Genomic DNA, 6,556 nt, shown 5'->3' on the forward strand with positions numbered 1-6,556 from the left:
TTGTATTTCCTTTCGATTGTCATATTATGATGAACAGTCGAGTTCTCCAATAATTAACTTCATTCTCCAAGTTTGCATTTGTACAAAGGTGTTTTTTAATGATTTGAACATTTTTATCACAAAATATCAACATTTATCTAACTTTTTATCATATTAACTTTCTCAACAAGTTGTCCAAGAAATGCTTAAGAATATCTTTTCTTAACGAAACAGTAACTTTCATTGTGTTTGGAAACTTAATATTTTATTTGTGAGATTTGTTTTTTTTCTATTATGCCTAATTTTTTGACCTCTTTGTGCAACTTCAAATTTTAATCATCTAGTTTACAAAGCTCAATTTTTTAACTTATACAAGAAACATAAACAAAGTTGGTATTATTTGCTTCGTTAGAATGCTTACTATAATAGCTAGAAGAAACTTTTATGAATATTTCATTTTCATTTTGCAGCATTTGGTGGGGCAATGAGAGCGCAAATCTGTCCAAAGCCGATGATAAGGAGGAGTAATGGCTGAATAGTCTTTGCTGACCACATAAACGCCATGGGATAGGAAAATGGTATTTAGGTGTGGGATTAGGGTGTTGGTACAGACTTGCAGGGTGGCCACTCAATTTTCGTTTTTGAATTCCCGGCTTTTCCCGGTTTTTCAAAATACACATTTTTGGAGTAAGTAACATCTAACAACGTAAAAAATAGGTATATGGTAAAACACTAGACTTCGCACCCCCCCTAAAACTTTGTTCTAATATTTTCTAATCTTTCATACATAAAAAAAATGGAATTTGTATGGAGGGGACGAGGATTAGAGCAGTGGCGAAGCCTACCCGAGCAGCAGGCTTGACAGAAACTCCCTCGCGAGAAAATGAGGAAGCGATTTTGGCGATTTTCTGAGGAGTGAAAATAAAACTCAAAAATCACAACGCAAATCCTCAAAAGCACCGAGCGCGAGCTTGCCGCGCAGCGAGGAGTTCGTCCAACACTCATAATTGCTTATGTTTCTCATAATTGCTTGTGTTTCTCACGTCCACTCACACTCAAAAAGCTCTCGCGAGTTCCACTCCCATACAAAGAAAGACTCTCGAGGTGAAAATCACACTCAAAAACCCGAAATAATCATCGGCTCTTTTTTCGTTCCCCTCTTCCTCGCTCAGTTTTTATTGCCTCTCTGTTTGGGGTTCGTTCGCTCCCTCGTGACGAGGCAAAAGCAAAACACCGCTCTAGAGCATGTTGCAAAACTCTTTTGATTTCGAGGAGGATTATCAAGCCTGCTGAGCAGGAATGAATAACTGTCACATAACTAGAGCACACCAAAGTCAGGTATCATACCAAGACAAGGTATTGGTCGGTTGTCCAGGTATTGAAAATAACTTATTTTGTTATTTTGTAGCTATTGATACAATACCTCAACGAGTTATTGGTTTGGTGTTGAGGACTGCTTGAGGTATTATTGAATTATGGAAAAATCGCTATTTGTATTGAAATATGGCCGATTATTATTTAGGTATTGCCATACCTGATATCATTATTCACGCGTTATGCACTGAATACAGACCAGTTATTATTTTAGGTATTTTACCTCTTATGCATGGCTACTTAATACCTCATTCAGGGCCCTGTAGCATAATCGGGCTAATAATATTAAGTACAAGTTACCAGTTACAAGTACTAATATTACAAGTGCTAATAATTTGTGTTGCATAAAGGCTCAATTTTCCACTAATATTATTAGCACTTGTAATATTAGTGATCATGAAAATACAAGTTGTTTTGGTTCATTTATCTGTCAAAATTCATCCGACAGTTCACTATTAATTTGAAATGGCAGTTGATGTTTGTTTATATTCTGCATTTTCCGCGTAACATCCGGAAATAACTTCATTTATTCCGAAGTTTTGCATTCTTTATACGATAGATGAAGAAAAGCATGTGCTGTTTGGATAATTTTCGGCCGCTCTGACGAAATATTTTTTTTACAAAGTATGGCACTGCAAGTACCTAGATGTTTAGTCAAATGTCCCAAAGATTTAAAAGTACTGGTTGAAAAACAATGTATAAAGATTTAGCAACATGTATTATGCTTCTTGTTAAAATCCGAAGTGATCTGGGATGCAAAAATTGAGCTTTTATTTACTTTTATATGTCGCAACTTGATTCGAGTTAGTGTATGTAGGGTATTGGTTCCCTTATCAAGCATGTGGCTCCCATTTTCATCCTACGAAAAACAAGGGATTGGAGCGCTGTTTGTTTTGTTTCTTATTTTTGTATTTTTTGTTAGAAGCACCCATGTAAACACAAAGAACGGAATCAATCGGTGCAGTAATCGCTTGTTTTCGAATAGGATGAATATGGGAGCGTGAGATTACTGATGGCACACATACCCTATATTGTAGCTCTTGATTAGCATAATGATGCGCAATACAAGCAATTGATTCAAATTTATTTCGCATCTACAACTTTACCTGTGCTTATGCAGTGACCATAACATATAACTTTACCAAGAACCTCCAATCAAAGATGGGTATTGTAGAAACTTTGGAGAACTTGAGAGACTCAGCAGAAATTATATTTTGGATACAAAGTGTACATCAACGCAATTTTCTGTTCAATGAGTTTCGAATACATACTGCCAAATTTAATCGTCGAAAACTGGAATTAAGGTTGACATGTTAGATAAATAATATCTTTTGAGTTCATCAAAATGGTAAATCGATATATTCAAAACTAAATATGACTTCTGCAATACGTTAAATCCAACTTGTAAATTATTTTACAAGACCTTTGAGACTTGTAATCAAAAGTACAAGTCATAGCTAATATTTTATACTTGTAGTTTGTTTATGCAACATACACTTGTAAATTCTACTAATAATATTAGTCCAACCGACTTGTAGTATTGGACTTGTAACTTGTACTTGTAGTATTTTTATGCAACAGAAAATTATAAGTTACAAGCTACAAGACTAATATTATTAGTAAAATTTTCATTATGCTACAGGCCCCAGGTTGTAGGTATTCGGTTTTCCATACCTGAGTTAGTTATTCTTCAGCTATTTTCTCCTGCTCGGGTAGTGCTTTTATCCTAATGTAAGAAAATCCACTCAAAATTATGCAATTATCTAGTAAATACTAATACTTTTACTCAACAAAGCATAGTTAAGAACGATTAAAATGGAATGTAATCAAATTGATTCAGCTCTGTCTTGCAATAATGTGCTAAAGAATGATGAGAATAAAGATATATTAAGTTTTTCGTTTATGTGAATTTTAACATAAAGCGTTTTATTCACACTGCAATCTCCGTCTTTTCCACATGATCACCAAGCTATAATGATAAATGTTCTCAATCTCTGGTTACGCCACAAAAGCATAGCTTATTGGACGCAGTTTAATTTTTCTCTAATTTAGGTGGATAAATAAAGAAAGTTTAACTGACACCAAATGTAAGTCTGAACAAATTTGTGTTACTAAACTGCAGAAAACACAGCGTAACAAAAATTAACTTTTGGTCTGTCTCAAGAGCAAACATATTTGTCTCTGACAGATTTTAGGCCGCTGAATCCGAATCCGGACTCAGATTTGCTCTAACACGTCACAGTGTTGAGCTATACCTCAATTTAAAGGGCAAAATATGCGATTTTGGGCTTTTTTGACTGCAAGCCATTAAGCATGGAAATATTTTTTTAAGTAATGGGTGCTATTCAGATGCAAAATAATTTTAAGGCTCAAAGAGAATCGCATACCTTCCAAAACCAAAAAGTAATAATCCACAAAATGTAAGCATCATAGAAAAAAGTGGGTCCGATTGTTTATTTTGTCAGTTATAACAAACGGACACTCCTACCCTTTTCGACGCGCCAGCCATCCCGAATAAAATGTGCTTTCAGTTCCGGAAAATACATTATTCCCAACTAAGCCGTTAATCGAATTGTCCGCGTGGCAGCAAGCGTGGCAGCAAGCGAGAAATAATGGTTTCCAATCAGTATGCTTCACCAGCCAACCGACCGATGAGGAATAGTGGTCACGGTTGGTTCGGTTTCGCTTTGCTCCCTGTGCGTGTTCGTTCGTAGTGATGGTTGGCGCTGATGACTGATCGTACCATTCATATTCACTCAATTTCAAGCACTGCCCTCTTCTGAGCCCCATGGCTCAAACGGACCCGGATCCCTGGATATTGGCGAACTGCTACTCATAATGGACCCCCAATCGGACTGGAAAGGAACAACGGCCATCCATCATCCTTGTGCTCATCATTCTACCATGTATAGAGTAGAAAAGTGAAAGCAGCAGAAAGGCAACCAGTTTGATAAAGTATAATAGAACACATCTAGGCGCTGTACAATACTGTAGATGCAGCTGCCAATTGAAATCGTTCGAGTAGTGCCCTAGTGGACAAGAGCTGTAAATTAGGTTAAGTGATTAAGAATAAAAAAACGTACTGTTTTTGGCCGAGCTACCACTAGGTGGCGATAGTGAGCAAACCTCAAACAGGAGCAAAAACTATGCCAGCGCAGCGAGTGGTCAATTGCCCAACTAATAAATATTTAAATCAACCGTTAAAAAGGTGATCATAGTGTGACGTCTGTTTCTCTGTGCCCATATTATCATCACACTGAAATAAATTTTGTTGTGGAAACTACCGATTCCACAGTTAAATTACTAACCGGAATCAGTAGTTTCTACAACAAAATTTATTTCAGTGCAGGTTTCCTAGTGGATAGAGCGCCCACGTGTTTCATTGTGTGCTATACTGCCCCCACTCGCATAACAGTCCCATTTGAAAAAAGTAGGAATTGAGAAAACGGCATTTGAAGTTTGAAAACTTGTTTCCATATAAAACTTTTAAAAAACCTCCAAAATTTGAAAAATATTTCGATCATCTCGAAACTTTCACAGATTGCTTTGCACATGAATATATGACTGTAAAAAATATGACAATCACTACAAAGTTGTTCAGTTTTGTGTTACGTGACACAAAAATCCATGATTGGACTGTTATGCGGGTATCTTTGATATGGGACCGTAATTTGGGGTGTAGTTGATCAGTGGGGTGAACCTGATCACTCAATTATCCATGGATATAGACTTTCAAGGTAGCAACAATTATATTAACTTCCTTGAAAGTCCATATTCGAGGGTAATTGATTGATCATATTCACCCCACTGATCAACTACTCCCAAGTTTACGGGACGCTTATGACTTGGTATTTTTTTTTTTCACACATTGACGTAAAAAATCGTAATTTTTATTATTGTTTCCAACATCGAAAATGATGACTATTCAAAACGTTAACTCAAAAGTGATGAAAAGTCAAATGGAACTGTTATGTGAGTGGGGGCAGTATAACTGTTACAATATTCCAAGGCATTTCGTGAAAACTGAGGTAGTCATTCAAATAATTGGATTATGATTTATAATGCATCCGAAATGAGTAGCATTGGCGGAGCCAGCATTTTCTTTTTCCTTACTCAATCTGAATCTCCTAAACATACACAAGAGAGAGAAAGATAGAAGAGGAGGCAACTTGCATCCTCTTTTATTCCGCTTTTTGTATGTTGTACATATGTTTAAGAGAGTGAGTGAAAAAAAAAGGAATCGCTGGCTCCGCAAACGATTACGAGCTGTAATGCAACTAATTAATTTAGTGAAGAAAAGTAGGCCATTATGAACGAAAATAGCAATCACAATAGGATAGTGGACGTATTTTGGCCCGGGCAGGTATTTTGGCCCACCTTACGAATTTTATTACATTTGTCATATAATCTCTACGAAATTTTGGCAAAGGATAATTTAAAATTCTAATAATAATTTGATCAACATTATGCATCTTTTTTTTTCATAATGCAACTCATTTTAGTTTGGCATTTTTGGCGGAGTCACTCTTTTCATAGAATTCTCATACCTGTCACCAGATGTCGAAGTGATGGTACGTTTCCAAAAAATAAGCCTATAATGGGGGAAGTTGAGCACTTCTGATGGTAGTATATGAAGCATTTTGAAATTATTGTAATCTACTCAATAATGGTGAAAAATAGGTTTGGGAGCATCCATAAAAGACATAGAATTTTTGACCGATTTTTGACACGCCCCTGTAGGCTGTTACCCATACCTAAAGAATGGCTCGTAGCAAAATCAGAAGCTCCCCACTCCCCCCTAAAATGCTACGTCATTAATGGACGGTCCCTTTCCTCATCTACATGTACTTGGTTCTAAATGTAAGCAACTAAAGCATTGGAGAAACACAAAATTACTAAAGTTTATTTATTTATTATCAAGCACTGTATGACCAATTTACAGGTAACATCTAAAGATTTAAGTAAAGTGCTCGTCTTGCCCCACAGTATATTCGAGCTCATGGTCATGGTCATGATGAAGAAAATTCAGGGTCGCCTATTTGCTCGGAAAACTCAGGTGGAAATTTTTTGTTTTCCCCTGACACTACTTACTTTGAAAAATCATAACTCAAGAACGAAGCATCGTAGAAACAAAGTTTTTTTTAGAAAATCAAAGTAAATTTTCTCAGAAATAAAAAAAAAATGAAATGGAAAAAGTTTCCCA

Source organism: Aedes albopictus, chromosome 1, assembly GCF_035046485.1.
Source record: "Aedes albopictus strain Foshan chromosome 1, AalbF5, whole genome shotgun sequence".
NCBI lineage: Eukaryota > Metazoa > Arthropoda > Insecta > Diptera > Culicidae > Aedes > Aedes albopictus.